General features: G+C 35.7%; 1 protein-coding gene across 2 annotated transcripts in view; it reads right to left on the bottom strand.

Moving 5' to 3' along the window:
• Positions 1 to 18,757, bottom strand: part of HisT (Histamine transporter) — a 112,971-nt gene that overhangs the window by 71,813 nt on the left and 22,401 nt on the right. Inside the window, exon 1 of one of the 2 annotated variants that reach the window (XM_069819349.1) lies at positions 12,298 to 12,377. The exons of the other annotated variant lie outside the window; for it this stretch is intronic. The gene's annotated coding sequence lies outside the window, so the exon portion shown is untranslated. Of the gene's footprint in view, positions 1 to 12,297; positions 12,378 to 18,757 lie in introns of those variants that run through there. 2 annotated transcript variants of the gene reach the window in all.

Here is an 18,757-nt window from a genome sequence, read left to right as displayed (position 1 = left end):
TTGATTCTGTCTGGAGGACAGTTGGAACTTCATTAGTAGAAGGGGTGGGAGTGAAGTACATTCAAAAGCTCAGGTACAATAAAAATTGAAGTAAAAATAAAATGATGTCCCTGTAGAAATTCGGGCCTAGTGATAACCTTGATGTTTCTATTCGCTGTACTGACGTGTGATATCTAATTATCTGTACGAGAACTTAGTTGTAGATTATACTTTCGGTCAAGTGTTTATAAATTAGCGGACAATGAGGTACGTAATTATTAAGGAGCAAGGTTTAGCTCTGTGTGGGAGGCCCCGGTCGCGAGTTCGAATAATCTCGCACGGCGACGCATGGAGGGGGATGGCCTAGAGACGAGGGGGGTTGCCTGCTCGAAACCTTGTTACGCAGTGAACCTTAAGGCTAGTTCACAATAAACCGGGAACGAGAACCAGAATGAAAACGAGAAGCAGAGGACGTGAATATGAAAATTTTTGATTCACAATAAACCGGGAACGAGAACCAGAATGAAAACGAGAAGCAGAGGACGTGAATATGAAAATTTTTGATTCACAATAAACCGAGAACGTAGACGACTATGCATATCGATATGTATGTCAATAACGATATGTAAAGTCGATATTACGCATTCTGATGTTATTTGTGTATAATTGACCAATGTCGTTCTCTCATGAGTATAAGGCAGCCAACATAAACACAGGTTAACCAACTTCGAAATTTCAACTGAAACATTTCATTAGGTACGGTACTATAAATATGCCCATGTATCTTTATTATCACAACCTATTTTAAGTCTACCATAACGTAAAATAATTAGAGAAGAAACATTTGTTATAGAACAAAAATGAACACAACAGTAGTTATTGAATTGAAGCGTGAATATGTAGTGTGTAATACAACCAATACAGTAATAAAATATGATTCGCTTCCGATCGGTGTTCAAAGATGCAGCTATTGAAAGCCACGTATTCTCCTTCATTTTCTCATCTTTATACGAGGCGCGCCGTTTATCGTAAACGTGAGGATTTTCCCCAACACTCAATATTAGAATCTCATCAAATAAAACTTGCTCCATGATGCACAGCATAGAACAAAATAATGCATAAGTTATGTCACGGTCTTCTTGCTACAAAATATACGACGACAAAATAGCTCTTAGATGGCAATAAAATGAATCTAGTGGGCTGTGATCGGAAACGTGAACGCCAAAGTTGAAACTCGGCCAACTCTCCGTTTCCGATCTCGGGCTCCGGCAAGCTTCTCGTTAATTGTGAATGCTCACGTTTAAATGTATACATTTTAACAATTTTACCGTTTTCGTTGTCGTTCCGATTCTCGTTTCCGGTTTATTGTGAACCAGCCTTTATTGTAGTCAGCCGGTGTGGGTTTGGGAATGCACCTAGCTTGAGGGTTAGCGCAATAGATCGTAAAAGGTCGCAGTGCTGGGCAATAGGCCTAGTGTCCCCCTCCTGAAAATTCCATTCCATACGCTTCCTTCCTTTGGGCCACATTACTGTAAATAAGTTGATGGAAATAAGTAACTTATGTATTCTATATAAAATACTAATAAAATTTGAAAGTATGATCTTCCTTTCTCTGGTAAAAATATCTGTATGGTACAGTAAGCCATCAACATGGTCTCTGAGTAGCGGGACGGGATTCGTGCATCGAGACCGCTTTCAGGCGTTAGTTCGGTACCAGCTTGAGCTGATTCCTGTTTGGGTTCTTCCAGGGATTTTTTTTTCAACTTTTAGGCAAATCCTGGAATTTATTTCGCCCTCTCACTATCACCTGTATGTATATATGTAAGAATTTTAGAACACAAGCAAGGATTAACATTTGAACAGTTTTCAGTATTTAAAGTTGTTTTGAAATTATTTTCACTCGGGGAAAGTCCTGTTTGATTAAAGATTTAACGGCGGTTTTGTTAATATTGAGAGGCAGAAGGTTTGAATCTAACCAAACTCTTATCACTAGATCCGTGTTGTTGTTCACCACAAATTCCATTGTGACATACCAGAATTTGAAACGAAGTCTTCAAGCGTTTAACGACTGTTTTGTTAATATTGAGAGACAGAAGCTTTGAATCTAAACAAACTCTTATCACTAGATCCGTGTTGTTCACCACAAACTCCATTGTGACTTACCAGAATTTGAAACGGAGTCTTCAAGTGTTTAACGACTGTTTTGTTAATATTGAGAGACAGAAGATTTGAATCTAGACAAACTCTTATCACTAGATCCGTGTTGTTCACCACAAATTCCATTGTGACTTACCAGAATTTGAAACGGAGTCTTCAAGTGTTTAACGACTGTGTTGTTGATATTGAGAGGCAGAAGGTTTGAATCTAACCAAACTATTATCACTAGATCCGTGTTGTTCATCACAAATTCCATTGTGACTTACCAGAATTTGAAACGGAGTCTTCAAGTGTTTAACGACTGTGTTGTTGATATTGAGAGACAGAAGGTTTGAATCTAACCAAACTATTATCACTAGATCCGTGTTGTTCACCACAAATTCCATTGTGACTTACCAGAATTTGAAACGGAGTCTTCAAGTGTTTAACGACTGTGTTGTTGATATTGAGAGGCAGAAGGTTTGAATCTAACCAAACTATTATCACTAGATCCGTGTTGTTCATCACAAATTCCATTGTGACTTACCAGAATTTGAAACGGAGTCTTCAAGTGTTTAACGACTGTTTTGTTAATATTGAGAGACAGAAGGTTTGAATCTAAACAAACTCTTATCACTAGATCCGTGTTGTTCACCACAAATTCCATTGTGACTTAATTTGAAACGGAGTCTTCAAGTGTTTAACGACTGTTTTGTTAATATTGAGAGACAGAAGATTTGAATCTAACCAAACTCTTATCACTAGATCCGTGTTGTTCACCACAAATTCCATTGTGACTTACCAGAATTTGAAACGGAGTCTTCAAGTGTTTAACGACTGTTTTGTTAATATTGAGAGACAGAAGGTTTGAATCTAAACAAACTCTTATCACTAGATCCGTGTTGTTCATCACAAATTCCATTGTGACTTACCAGAATTTGAAACGGAGTCTTCAAGTGTTTAACGACTGTTTTGTTAATATTGAGAGACAGAAGGTTTGAATCTAAACAAACTCTTATCACTAGATCCGTGTTGTTCACCACAAATTCCATTGTGACTTAATTTGAAACGGAGTCTTCAAGTGTTTAACGACTGTTTTGTTAATATTGAGAGACAGAAGATTTGAATCTAACCAAACTCTTATCACTAGATCCGTGTTGTTCACCACAAATTCCATTGTGACTTACCAGAATTTGAAACGGAGTCTTCAAGTGTTTAACGACTGTTTTGTTAATATTGAGAGACAGAAGGTTTGAATCTAAACAAACTCTTATCACTAGATCCGTGTTGTTCACCACAAATTCCATTGTGACTTACCAGAATTTGAAACGGAGTCTTCAAGTGTTTAACGACTGTTTTGTTAATATTGAGAGGCAGAAGATTTGAATCTAAACAAACTCTTATCACTAGATCCGTGTTGTTCACCACAAATTCCATTGTGACTTACCAGAATTTGAAACGGAGTCTTCAAGTGTTTAACGACTGTTTTGTTAATATTGAGAGGCAGAAGATTTGAATCTAAACAAACTATTATCACTAGATCCGTGTTGTTCACCACAAATTCCATTGTGACTTAATTTGAAACGGAGTCTTCAAGTGTTTAACGACTGTTTTGTTAATATTGAGAGACAGAAGATTTGAATCTAAACAAACTCTTATCATTAGATCCGTGTTGTTCACCACAAATTCCATTGTGACTTACCAGAATTTGAAACGGAGTCTTCAAGTGTTTAACGACTGTTTTGTTAATATTGAGAGACAGAAGATTTGAATCTAAACAAACTCTTATCATTAGATCCGTGTTGTTCACCACAAATTCCATTGTGACTTACCAGAATTTGAAACGGAGTCTTCAAGTGTTTAACGACTGTTTTGTTAATATTGAGAGGCAGAAGATTTGAATCTAAACAAACTCTTATCATTAGATCCGTGTTGTTCACCACAAATTCCATTGTGACTTACCAGAATTTGAAACGGAGTCTTCAAGTGTTTAACGACTGTGTTGTTGATATTGAGAGACAGAAGGTTTGAATCTAACCAAACTATTATCACTAGATCCGTGTTGTTCACCACAAATTTCATTGTGACTTACCAGAATTTGAAACGGAGTCTTCAAGTGTTTAACGACTGTTTTGTTAATATTGAGAGACAGAAGCTTTGAATCTAAACAAACTCTTATCACTAGATCCGTGTTGTTGTTCATCACAAACTCCATTGTGACTTACCAGAATTTGAAACGGAGTCTTCAAGTGTTTAACGACTGTTTTGTTAATATTGAGAGGCAGAAGATTTGAATCTAAGCAAACTCTTATCACTAGATCCGTGTTGTTCACCACAAATTCCATTGTGACTTACCAGAATTTGAAACGGAGTTTTAAGGGCCGTATTCATAGACATTCTTAGTGCGGGCTTTCGGTGGATGATCAGCGAACTAACGTTTTTCATATTCATAAACCAGTGTCAGTGATATGATATGAATCCTATTTAGCACGCCCGTAGCCCGGGCTAGCGAAGTCTCTATGAATAGCATTCCAAGTGTTTAACGGCTGTTTTGTTAATATTGAGAGGCAGAAGATTTGAATCTAAACAAACTCTTATCACTAGATCCGTGTTGTTCATCACAAATTCCATTGTGACTTACCAGAATTTGAAGCCGAGTTTTTGATGTGGAAATCGGACGTCTACCAGTTTAGCCGTTCGACTATTGGTACACCTGGACGTATCAAACCGTGACATAGACATTCGATTTTGTCATCGCGTTTGTATTTTTATGTGTAGCATGGTTGCGACAAGGCTGTGTTATGTGGGGCAAAGCCTGGACTGCTTAGTCCAAGAATCTGAGACTTCCGACAGAAATAGCTACCTACACAAAACTAGTGACTTTTTGTGAAGGAAGAGGAGCCAGTACTCTTAGGTCAATAGACTGTAAAATGACTCACGTCTCCTCCTCTTTTATTGGATTTAAACTGAAATCTTCGTTACTATATTATTATACCAATTAAAATGATAAATAGCTGTAATGCTGCAAAAATGTATTTCAAAATTCTTGCGAGACTGCCTGGTTTAATGCTCAGCATGCTGGCTTTCTGATCTGGAGGTTCCGGGTTTGATTCTCGGGCTCGACTCTCGAGGAATTATCCTTGGAGAAGAAATGTTCCTTGGGTGTCTACAGTCTGGAATTTTGTGTGATTGTGAGTCGAGTTGTTAATTAACCAGACTTAAAATAAACATACAGTACATCAGGACTGTTGCAGGGTAGAAATCTGAACATACGTTTCAACGTTACAATGTTGACAAATAGCTACATCTGTGAGCTAAATTAGGAAGGAAGAAAGCACTAAGAGACGCTAGAGAGTTAACAATGAATTAAAAAAGAAAACTTTCACTAAAATACACGGTTTTAAACCCAAGATATGGTTTTGGGCATACCAAATGTAGATAACGATTTCACTTAACCTATTGGTTTTTGTTGATATTCAAATATATATGAGTTAACATAAACGGAAATGAATATGAAATGTAATATTTTCATTAAAACATTAATAATAAAGAAGCTAAACGTGCGAATTCTAAATAAGGCAGTAGAGCAAGTGGACAGCTTCAATTACTTGACAAGCAGTAACATGAGCTGCTGCCAGAATGTCAAAGGAAGGATAGCAATGAAAACGGAAGTTTTTAATAGAAAAGGAGCATCTTCTACGGACCTCTGGAGAAATAATTAAGGAAGTGACTAGTGAAGTGCTTCCTGTGGAGTGTGGTATTGTATGGGGCCAGAAACATGGAAATTATTACGAAGTGAAGAGAAACGACTAGAAGCATTTGAAACGTGGATATGGAGAAGAATGGAGCTTGTGAAATGGACAGACAGAATAAGAAATGAAGTTGCATTAGAAAGAGTGGGTGAAGAAAGAACGATGCTGAAACTGATCAGGGAGAGGAAAAGGAATTGGTTAAGAAGAAACTGCTTACTGAAGGATACACTGGAAGGAATGGTGAACGAGAGAAAAGTATGGCGCAGAAGAAGATATCTCATGATAGACAACATTAAGATAAATGAATCGTATGCGGAGGCTAAAAGGAAGGCGGAAAATAGGGAAGATTGGAGAATGTTGGGTTTGCAGAGAAAGAGCTGCTTTTGGGTAGAACACTATGAATACATGAATATTTATTTGAGATCAAAAACAGACAATGGTGATCCATTTCAAATCAAATCCAAGTATTTTCATAGGATTCCGGAACTGGTGCCCGTACTCGGTATGTGGAAAAGCATGTTCATTATATCGTCGTCGTCGTCATTATCATCATCATCATCATCATCATCATCTAGCTTCGATGATCGATCCTATTGGTTCCTTTCATTCTAGTTAAGGGGAGAGGATGGTATTTTTTAAATATTTCTTCCTAGTTGGTGTAAAATATTAATTTTTTGTATGTAGAGAGCTCATAGCTGTAGCAACCCAACCAAATAAAATATTTTAAAAAATTATTTGGGGGCCCAAATTTGAAAAAAAAATATACCCAATGCAGGTTTCTACTAAAACCAATATACCTAAACCGTTTTTTAAAGATAGATTCAAACAGTTTTTTGCAATGTATTTGCAAAAGCATGTTCTACAAACTGTTTGTAACAGAATTTTGATATTAGTCCCTACGTTTGTAAAATAACAAATTTCGGATTTCCTTTCTTGCAAACAAATGGACGTATTTTTAAAATGAAATCAATTAACACAATTCTGTTACAGAGAAAAGTTTCCTAATAGTTTAAAGAATGTGTGTTCTAAATTTCATGCATGTATCTTTAATAGTTCATAAATTATATCCATTTTTGTCTGGCAATGTAGCAAAAAAATGAAGTTACTGGAAACCGATAAAAGCGGGCGTGTGATTTAAAAATCCATAGCGCAGGAAGATTAAAAATGACGTCTCAACATCCGATAAGGGCACAAATACCCACAAAATGTTATGAAATGCATTCCACACATGTCAAAGGGTACTTTAAAGAAAACATTTTTTTTTTTTTGAACATTTAATTTACCGGAAACAACAATAAAAGTGGGCGAATGATTTAAAAATCCATAACGCAAGAAGTTTAAAAATGGCGACTCAACATCCGATAAGGGCACAAATACCCACAAAATGTTATGCTATGCATTCCATACACATCACAGAGTATTTTAAAGATTTTTTTTAAATTTACTCATTTTTCAGCAAAAAATACCATCCTCTCCCCTTAATGTGGGAATTGTGGATAAGAATTAGACATTTAAAATTAGCGGGATTCCCTGTTCATAAGGACAGTATGGTACATTAAGATACAAGATAAATTCTGTGCTATGGATAGAGACACACACACAGTCTCAATGAAAGATTAATTTCAATTTTTCTGTTGAGAATCGATGTCCTGTCTTTGATTTGTAGATAAAACATATTATCACTTGAGTCACAGCATAAAATAGGAAGTAATGAATGTATAATAAATTATTAATGAATTAGTTGCTAGGAAACCTCCTGCAGAAAAGTTCCCACCGCGTTATCAGATTGTGGTCAATAAGGATCCACGTCATGATATGTCTACACTTATAAAACTAATCTCTGGATAGAGATAACAACTAGCGCCACTCGACTATTCATTTGTTTCTCTCGGGACTCGGTTCCTATAGTAACAGAAAACGACTTAACACTCATCTCCGACCTTGCATGGCCGTTCATCTGACAATTTCTCACTAAAAAGTGCTACAAGTTGTAGATGCACTGCATTAAATTCCATTCAGGAAACATTTTAAAATCTGAAAAATTGTAATAGTATATTTAAATTTCTTTGTAAATTCAGAGAATTTAGAGAGGATGAAATTTAAAAAAAAAATGTTGCTCTGATTTAGATGTTTCCCTTCAAATTAATAAAGTTAGTGCAACTCAGGATAGGGACCAATGGCGGGCTTATGTGAGGGCGGCAATGAAGCTCCGGGTTCCTTAAAAGCCAGTAAGTAAGTAAGTAAGTAAGTAAGTGCAATTCTTAAATATGTTGATGGTCCTGAGCTCTTCAGTGAGCTGACAACATTCAAAACTTTGTGCAATGGCAAAGATGGCGTTTCAGAAACTGATCCATTAAAAAAAATTTTGACATACATTGCACAAAATAACTTGACGTCATCATTTCTTAATCTGTTCATAGCTTTGAGAATTTTTGTCACAGGGTAGCTCAGTTGGTAGAGCAGCTGGCTACGGACTGGAAAGTCCGGGGTTCGATCCCAGGAGGTGACAGGATTTTTTCTCTTTGCCAAACTTTCAGAACGGCCCCGAGGTTCACTCAGTCTCCTATAAAATTGAGTACCGGGTCTTTCCCGGGGGTAAAAGGCGGCCAGAGCGTGGTGCCGACCACACCACCTCATTCTAGTGCCGAGGTCATGGAAAGCATGGGGCTCTACCTCCGTGCCCCCCAAATGCCTTCATGGCATGTTACGGGGATAACTTTACCTTTACCTTTACCTGTGAGCGCAGCATCAGGTGAAAGGAGCTTTTCAAAACTCAAACCAATTCAAACATATTTGAGAACAACGACTCAAGAAAGGTTTAATGATTTAGGATTGTTAGCTATAGAAAATGAGTTGTGTGAAAAATTAGACTTATCACTAAGGACCGGGTTTGTAGGTTTTTACCTATTTTTTTCCTTGTTCTGAACTCCTAATTTCTTCAATACTTTTCCGAATCATGTTTGTAGGAGTCGTAGCCTATATGCGAATTCTGTTGTACCCAAAAAAAAAAAATCTAAATTGGACCTTAGTAACTAAATCATTGTTGATAAGTGTTATCCTGTACTTACTGCGTTATACATTGATTTTTTTTTTATTTTGAGAGAAATATCAATACATTTCGAGAAAGAGGGAGAGGGGGAGGGAGGGAGGGAGGGAGGGAGGGAGAGGTAAGAACACTCTCGACATGGAAGAGACTATTTTAGTCCCTAAGGCAAAATCCGTACTTAGCAGTGACAACATGCATGACTCCCTTGCCTTTCTCAAGGCACATCTCAATGACCTTCCAAAACTTGGAATCTTTGTCGCTACAACTGAAAGATGCAATTGGTGTCATTGACTCGCCTCTACAGAAACAAGTACTGTACCAGGACCCGTGGTGAAGCCGACACATTAAAACCGAGGAAAGTATTGCAGAGGAATCCAGGATTAAAAAAAATGAGTGCTCCATTCTCCAGGGGGAAAGCTTCAATAGTCGGTTACCGTGGATACCTGCTGCAGTGACAGCGATGAAATTTGCATCTATGACGTCATGTGCTGTCAAAAGAAGCTTTTTGTCTTCAAATGTATTTTGAGAGACAATAGAAAAAACTTCAGTCGAGAATATACATACATACATACTGTACACACACATACATACATACATACATACATACATACACACATACATACATAATACATACATACATACATACATACATACACACATACATAAGTTACATACATACATACTGTACATACTATACATACATACATAAGTTACAAACATACATACATACATACATATATACACATACATACTGTACATACATACATAAGATACATACATACATACATACATACATACATACATACACTGCTGCGGATCGCTTGAAGTCTTAAGGGGAGTCTGTTCACCGAATTTTGACAAAAAAAAATAAATTTTGATATTTATCGTTTTTCGGTAGTTTAATATGTGTAAAATGATAATATGATTTTATTTCTTCTAATTGTCAGCTTTTAGCCCTATCTTCAGCAAAAATATTGTGGCAATTCTTAATGCAAAAAATGTTACCAATGAATTTTTTTTTTTTTTGCCAACCGCTCAGTGGAATTTTAAATTTATGTAGTCGATTCTATATATAAAGTATGTTACATATGCCCTATTTTTCTTACATTTGCATCTTTCGTAACTTCTGCGAAAAGTGCTCCCAAAATTGAGAAATTTAACATTTCATGATATGGAAACTTCGACACCATTTTCCTACACTTTCTTATTTTTGTGATATTTGTGCACTTTTCTCAGAAAGTATTGTACCCAGAAGGCTGAAATTAATATATAATATCAATGAAATGGCATTTTACACAGTAAGATTATTTATATCTTCGGCAAAAATAAAAAATAATTTGTAGTAATTCTTAATGCATAAAAACGTTATCAATGAAAAGAAATTAAGGCTTAAGGTAACCAAACGCAGGACTTTACTTTCAAGGTTCAAACCTGTCTTCGGTCAGTTGACTAAACAACAACAATTATGCCTACTAAAAATTACAGTAATTGCCTGAAATATAAGTAATGTGAAAAATTCTAAACTCTCATGTTCAAAAATCTGATGGGGTTGTCTTTCTAGCCCTTTTTGACGCATCGCCCCTGCTTGTAAGTACAGTAGAACTTGGTTATAACGGCATCCAAGGGACCTTGAAAATTATGTTGTTATAAACGAGTGTCGTAGTAACCGAGATTCATATTATCAGTCTAGTGAGGTGGAAAATGAAAAAAATAAACATAATTAGGTTTATTTTAGATTTATGTATTCACTTTTAAGCATATCATGAACACAATAAAATACATGTGCAATTATAAATACAGAATTCTGTATTAAAATAGTTTGTTCATTACTCACCAAACTTCTTTACTGAGGAGTGAAGTAATCAGTCATTTTACTCTGTTGTCTCCTACTTGCCCAATATACATTTTCTAAATTACGTTCTATGTTCATTATTTCATATAAAAATTGGAAATTTATCTTTTGAAGAAGTGGAGAAATTCAAATATCTGGGAGCAACAGTAACAAATATAAATGATACTCGGGAAGAAATTAAACACAGAATAAATATGGGAAATGCCTGTTATTATTCGGTTGAGAAACTTTTATCATCCAGTCTGCTGTCAAAAAATCTGAAAGTTAGAATTTATAAAACAGTTATATTACCGGTTGTTCTTTATGGTTGTGAAACTTGGACTCTTACTTTGAGAGAGGAACATAGGTTAAGGGTGTTTGAGAATAAGGTGCTTAGGAAAATATTTGGGGCTAAGAGGGATGAAGTTACAGGAGAATGGAGAAAGTTACACAACGCAGAACTCCACGCATTGTATTCTTCACCTGACATAATTAGGAACGTTAAATCCAGACGTTTGAGATGGGCAGGGCATATAGCACGTATGGGCGAATCCAGAAATGCATATAGAGTGTTAGTTGGGAGGCCGGAGAGAAAAAGACCTTTAGGGAGGCCGAGACGTAGATGAAAAGATAATATTAAAATGGATTTGAGGGAGGTGAGATATGATGACAGAGACTGGGTTAATCTTGCTCAGGATAGAGACCAATGGCGGGCTTATGTGAGAGCGGCAATGAACCTCCGGGTTTCTTAAAAGCCAGTAAGTAAGTAAGTATGTTCATTATTTCAGTAGCAATTTCACTACTCCCTCCCCTAGCTTCATAGAAATGTTCACAATTCTAATGGCTTCTAAAGTGTCACTCACTTCTTTTAGTGGCCATACTGCATTAAACTGCGTGCACTTAGTGAAAACTTCCTGTGGAAACTGACCGCATGCAGGTACCGTTAATACCGCATGAATTCGGGCAGGTTACAATGGGATGGGGAATTTGCCTGCATTCCAGAGGTCTACGATAGAAGGGAACAGTAAAGGATTTGCCAGATTTCAGCAAAATTCTTCGTAAAATACTTTGGTTCTTAGAAAACTGTATTCCAAACTGAGGTTGAAAATGACGTTATATGTGAGGTAGACGCATATGCGTTTGTCGTATTAAGCAAGGTAGGAAAGCATTTGTCTTATGGGGAATTAGTTGGGACCACAGAATATTTGACGTTATAGGCGAGGTGTCGCACAAAACGAGGTCGCTATAACCAAGTTCTACTGTATAAGTTTTCGTCTACCTTTTGGATTATTATTACTCCTCCTTTCGTCCCTCACTCGCTAATTAAACCATACAGAAGCCACGCGTAAACAAAGTTGCCCTACATGCTGCGTCCAGAACTAGAACGGAAGAAGTAGACCACAACACGAATGCTGAGGAAATCAAGTCTTATCGTTTTCGCGCCAGCATATCAATCACCCGTCACCGTGGCGTGAGGGGAGAGAGATAATGTATCGACGCATTTGAAGGAGCGGACACAGACATCACCAGACACACACCACGTGCTTGCTCACCTGTGTGTTGATGCTCACTTGTTCATGGCGGCAGATCGGTCCGGCTGCGTCGACAGTTGACTGATAACTGAGCGTAGCACTTCGCGTCGTTCTTCGGTCCCCTAAGTGCATCGCCTCCATGTGACTGACGTCACGTTATTAATGACAACACTAATACGAACAGAGTACAAGATATGTAGGTGAGGGGAACAGGATTCTTACCTTGACATCTTCACTTAACAGCAGCTGATAGTGTTACACAGGGATAGTATCTTCAGGGAGCCTTAGCCCCCGCTAACATTGCTGTTCGCTATTGGTATAGACACCGAACATCTTACTGGTGATAGGAATCGTGTTCCTGAACAAAAAAGTCTAATAATTTTTTTCGAAAATCTATATATAACTAGTGGCTTGTGCAGCAAATGCTGCTGCAAGCTAAGTTCGTTAGACGTTCAAATAAAAATTTTTCAGATTTATTTTCAATGAAGAATACTTGTCTTTTTGATAGTTATTTGCTTCCGTAATAATGAAACATAATCCCTCTGAGTGGATTTTTTTTTAGGCCAAATACTTTTTCTTGAACCTATCCAACTTCAGTTTTTGAGTTTCAACGCGAAAACGCAAGTATCAATGTCAGGACGATAGCAGTAGCTATTTCAGGTCATTGTGGATTGTAGGCAAAAGTTAAAAAAAATGTCAGGTTTGCTAAACTTTCGAACAATAGCATTTTCGTATAGCTGCTGCATGTAGAACTTGAAATGTAGAGCGTAAAATCATTTTATCCTACTAAGAGATCTTGCTGAAATGATCTGGAGACTACAAAATTTTCTAGGCCTCTTATTTTATCAGTAAGTAATACCTTTTTATCTTTCCTTAGGAACTGTAATTTTTGCGCTCTCTCGAGCCAATACTGAAGACAATGACACATATCAATATCTACACTACACCGCCATTAAATATATGAAAAAGACCCAACCCCACTGGGTTAATAAGTATACAAATATTTGATTTTTAATAACAATATTATCTTACTTAAGTTTTGTGGTTTTATATATAGCAGCCACTCAGTAAATTATAGAAATGAAGATCTAAATTAAGATATTCTCTACATTTACTTACATAACCTTAAAACGTTTCACTTTCATGTCATCAAAATAGCATTAATATTATGTACAATTAATGAAAAATAGATGCATCATGATATTAACTATAATAATATTTAATTTCTAATGGTAATAATGTCATCAAACCACCTCAAGTTTCGTAGATTTGAATATCCAATACACAGATGTACTCAGAAAATTATACACTGCAGAATCAGTTTTTAATAACAAATCGAATTGAGCTCTAAATATGTCGGCAATCCTGCAGGTCATGGCCTTCGTGTAATAGCCTATTGTTTATTGTAGTGTGTGTTTTGTTCTGAAATTCAATAAAGTCGGCCGTGATTCAATAAAATTAATTCTCAAAACTGACAACAGATGGATTTTGGAAAATAGGAAAATTATGTAGGAAAATTGACATTTCAGTGAAAACTACTACTTTTCCGAAAAACTTTGGATGCCAGGCATGAAAATGAGGGGTCACTCATTAAAATCCGTTCAGCCGTTTTCCCGTAATTTCCATTACCAGTTCAAATTATATATATAGATTTGAACTGGTAATGGAAATTACGGAAAAACGGCTGAACGGATTTTAATAAATGACACCTCATTTTGAAGCTTAGTACCCAAAGTTTTTCAGAAAAATAGTAGTTTTCAGTGAAATATCAATTTTCCTAAATTATTTTCCTATTTTCCAAAATCCATCTTTCTTCAGTTTTGAGAACTAATTGCATTTCAGCACAGCCGTGATTTCAGAATAAAACAAAACACACACTACAATAAACAACAGCTATTACACGAAGGCCATGGCCTGCAGGATTGCTGACATATTTAGAGCTCAAATTGAATTGGTTATTAAAATTTCAAGAATTAGTAAAAGTAATTTACAGGTCTGATTCTGCAGTGTGTAATTTTCTGAGTACAGCTGTGTATTGGATATTGAAATCTACAAAACTTGAAGTGGTTTGATGACATTATTACCATTAGAAATGAAATTTCATTATAGTTAATGCCATGATGGGACTATTTTTCATTAATTATACATGTTAATGCCATAGTGATGATATGAAAGTGAAACGTTTTGGGGTTATAAAAGTAGATATAGAGAATATGTTAAATTAGATATTCATTTCTCTAATTTACTTAGTGGCGGCGATTATACATATAAAACTACAAAACTTACGTAAGATAATAATATTGTTATTAAAAATCAAATATTTTTATAGTTATTATTCAAGTGGGGTTGGGTTTTTTTCATATACTTAATGGCGGTATTACTTACTGATAGAATAAGAGGCCTACAAAATTTTGTAGTCTCTCGATCATTTCAGCAAGATGTCTTAGCAGGATAAAATGATTTTACCCTCTACATTTCAAGCTCTACATGCAGCAGCTATACCAAAATGCTATGTCTATTGTTCGAAAACATAGTAAACCTGACTTAAAATAATCCACAATGACCTCAAATAGCTATTGCTTTACTCCCACATGAAAAACCCACTGATCGCCCTGACATTGTTACTTGCGTTTTCGCAAACTCAAGATACATAGAATACATAGGTTCAAGAAAAAGTATTTCACATAAAAACCACTCACTGGGAGTATGTTTCATTATTATGGAATCAAATAACTTTCAAAATGTCTGGTATTCTTCATTGAAAATAAATCTAAAAATTTCTATTTGAACGTCTAATGAACTTAGTTTGCAGCATTTGCTGCACAAGCCACTAGTCTCAAGTTTAAACTGAACAAATGCATCAGAATTAGGTTTTTGGGTATTCCACCTTGGATGTGACGAAACCAACAGAATAGGCGATTCCCTGTGGTCTTACTTACCTGCCCTGATGATGGAACCTGTAAGTAGCTCCGAAACGTTGAAAATGTCAAGTTCCAGGACACAGTGGAATACCCAAAAACCTAATTCCGATCATAGTCACCATAAAAGCCTAAAAACCCGTACAAAAATATATGTTTTCAGAACAGGTAATACAATGTTAGAATTTTTGTCATTATTATCATTAAAGCAGATACAACAATCCAGCACTCTTACTAATAAAAACTCTTATACAGACGTTTAACTGTCTTAGCTATACTTACATGGTGAACAGCTCGTTTGTAAGTCGTGTGTAAATACCTTACTAAATCACTACATACGTCGTGTATAACAATACAACTGTTACACAGCTACGTCATAGTTTCGTCATTATTTAATTATGAAAGATAACAGAATAACTGAGATTCTTTACTGCATCCGATACTGTGCGCTAGTGTGCCGCGCTGAGTATCGATAGTACAACTGGGCCTGATCGATTACCACGCTATATTTTGATCAAAGAGTACAGCTACAGCAATATTATTCTAATTATTCTGTGCTCTTTGTTTTGTTCTTCTGTGGTTACAAGGCAACTATCATCATAAGATGACAATCGCTACGAACAGCTGATAGAGAGGCGGCCATTTTTTTTCTCTATGTACAAAGCTTAAACAGGGAGTTTCGTGTATATAACTCCTGCAAAGAAATTGCCAGGTATAGTTACAGGCTGTTTATACATCCATCGCTTATGCATGGTTTATTATCCCTTAAATTGACAAAGTATCCTATAGGATACAACAGGTTAATAGGCTATATGCTATAATTTTAATAGAACAATAAAAAAAAAATTGGTAGGAGAATTAAAATTTCACAATACTATAATATTGCACAATATATAAAATATGGACATTGCGATAGTTGTTTTCTTTACGGTCCGACAAGGTTTAATAAACCAGTGTGAAAAATGAAGCTTTGCCAAATTAAGGGTGAATAACGTTTTCTATCCTAAAGGCTGGTTCACAATAAACCGGGAACGGAAACGATAACGAGAACGAGAACTGAAATAATATTAAAATAAATATATTTAAATGTGAGCATTCACAATTAATTGTTGTGAATTCTCACATTTAAATACATTTATTTTAACATTATTTCCGTTCTCGTTCTCGTTTCCGTTCCCGGTTTATTGTGAACCAGCCTTAACTCTGCATAAGTCTCGTATAAAAACTATACACGGTTTATTAGTAAGACTGTAAGGGTGCTATGCATAGACATTTCGCTAGCCCGCGCTACGAGCGTGTTAAACTAGCCCCGGCTATCGACTGATTACTTGTACAGGATTCATATCATATTATATCGCTAACACTGTTTTATGAATACGAAAAACGTTAGTTCGCTGATCATCCACCGGAAGCCCGCGCTAAGAATGTCTATAAATATGGCCCTAATTGTTTTAAAAAAGAATTCAGCGAATTCATATGAGTAGTTGAAATTAAAATTAAGTAACTAAATACAGTAATAACTTTAATAATTCAATTAACTTTTAATTAAATAATAAATAATATATAAATAAAATATATGTTCTTAACTCAGAAATAAATACAATATTTTAAATAAACAGACTACAAATAAATTAATTTATGACGCTATCAGCCAACAATAACATTGTATTGTTCGTGTGTTTTTCTAAACATGAATTCAACTGTCTTTTGTCGTATTGTAATTGGGATATTATTATCTTTTCCGAAAATATTAGACTCAGAAATTATCGTCAAATTGCGGGAAAACTATTGAGATTCGAACAAACTTTATTAAGACATTTTTTGTTTTGTTTGTTCAGAATTACGATATCAAAATTTTGGTTTCTTTACCGCTCATACCCTGTAGCGTGTAACTTGTACTATACAGAATGGAAGGTGGTGTATGAATTTATTTTTAAGGAGTAATTCTATGTTATGAACGGAAGAGAAAAGTTAATATTATTTTGTTCTTTTTAAAACGCATTTTAAGAAATTTCATGACATTTGTTACGGGATTTATTGCATATTTTGACGGTTGTTTTATGGACACATGGTAAAATTGCTCGTTCTCAACTAACCCTCAACCTATTGACGTCCACTACTTCGCAGTGTTGCCACTTATCCTCAGTTCATTTTACGTGTAAATAGTGATAGTGATTTTTCAAGCTTAAGATATAAAACCCGAAACTTTGCGATAACAAATAAGTTTTAACATGTTGGCAACGAGTTATCTTACTATGTGTCATAAAGCAACCTTAAAGATATGCGATAAATTCTATGAAATATGTACACAAAGTTGTAACAAATAGGCCTAACCAGAAATTCCTAAAAAATGGCTTCACAGATAACAAAGTACAGTAACACTAAGTTTTTTTTTGTTCCACTCATCGCATATAATCACTAATTAGAAGAAAGATCATAGGTCACATTCCACTCTATATAATATACAGTGAAACCTGTTCAAGACGGACGTGACATGGTCCTAATTTTTTTTCCGTTGGGGACAGGTTTCCGTATTATTCAGGTATTACATTAAAATGGAATATTTTATTATTCGTATATATGAAAAACAAAATGGCACGTTGCAAACTGCAAGGAATACAAAATATTCCGTTTAACACTACTCATATTAAATCAGTTTTCTGTAGCTTATTCCGTTGGTGAATCATCTTGATTAAAATCTCATTTTCTGTGCAAATATTATCGTAACTCACTCATTACTCATTAAACACTACTAAAGTTTACTAATCTCATTGAATTTAATATCTAACACTATACTATAATACTTTTCTGTATATCACTGCACATTATTAACTAATTGGACTAGGAGCCATCTATTAGAAGCCTTGAATTCTGGTTTATTTAATTTCTTTCCCAGTTCAATGGCTTGCTTTACTAAACAGATCCAGAAATTGGCTTGTTCTTTGAAAGGTCATAAAGAACCCACTCCCACAACAGTTCATTTATTTCCACATAAACAGTTTCTTTCTGGTACCTTTTATGTTATCATTATTCGCCGCAAGCCACTCACTCATTATGATCTTCATCTTTAAAGTGTCACACTGAGTTTTTCACAACTGAACTTCAACGTTATTTCACATACACTTCGTTTCTAATTTTCCTTTAACTCGATAACGTTTATTTCATCACTTAATGTTAATGCCACATTTTATGCAACTTTTTTTTTAACCTGGAAATCACTACACTTGCGCTCTGTCTAGGTATACCTTATTTTATTTCAAGGAGTGCAGTTCGGTGGCTCCTTTGAACACCCACTTACAGATTTATGACTTCCTACACAAACAACTCTGACAATTCCATCCTGTCCCCTCGTCCCAACATTGCACAGTTGCCAGAATCCTGATGACCTTCGAAATTATGCAATGAAACTGACGGGATTATTGGAATTCGGAAAAGATGCGGCAACTCTGCCTCCACGTGGATTTGACGGGCACCTGTCAATTTTTCTGAACGAGGGCTGTGATTGGTTACTAACAAGAGAAGACAAGATTTCCGTCATAGTAAGTAAGACATTTATTTATGAC

The sequence above is a fragment of the Periplaneta americana genome, chromosome 2, assembly GCF_040183065.1.
Source record: "Periplaneta americana isolate PAMFEO1 chromosome 2, P.americana_PAMFEO1_priV1, whole genome shotgun sequence".
Classification (NCBI taxonomy): Eukaryota; Metazoa; Arthropoda; class Insecta; order Blattodea; family Blattidae; genus Periplaneta; species Periplaneta americana.
The sequence above is the reverse complement of the archived record's forward strand: the minus strand, read 5'-3'. Positions and strand labels throughout refer to the sequence as shown.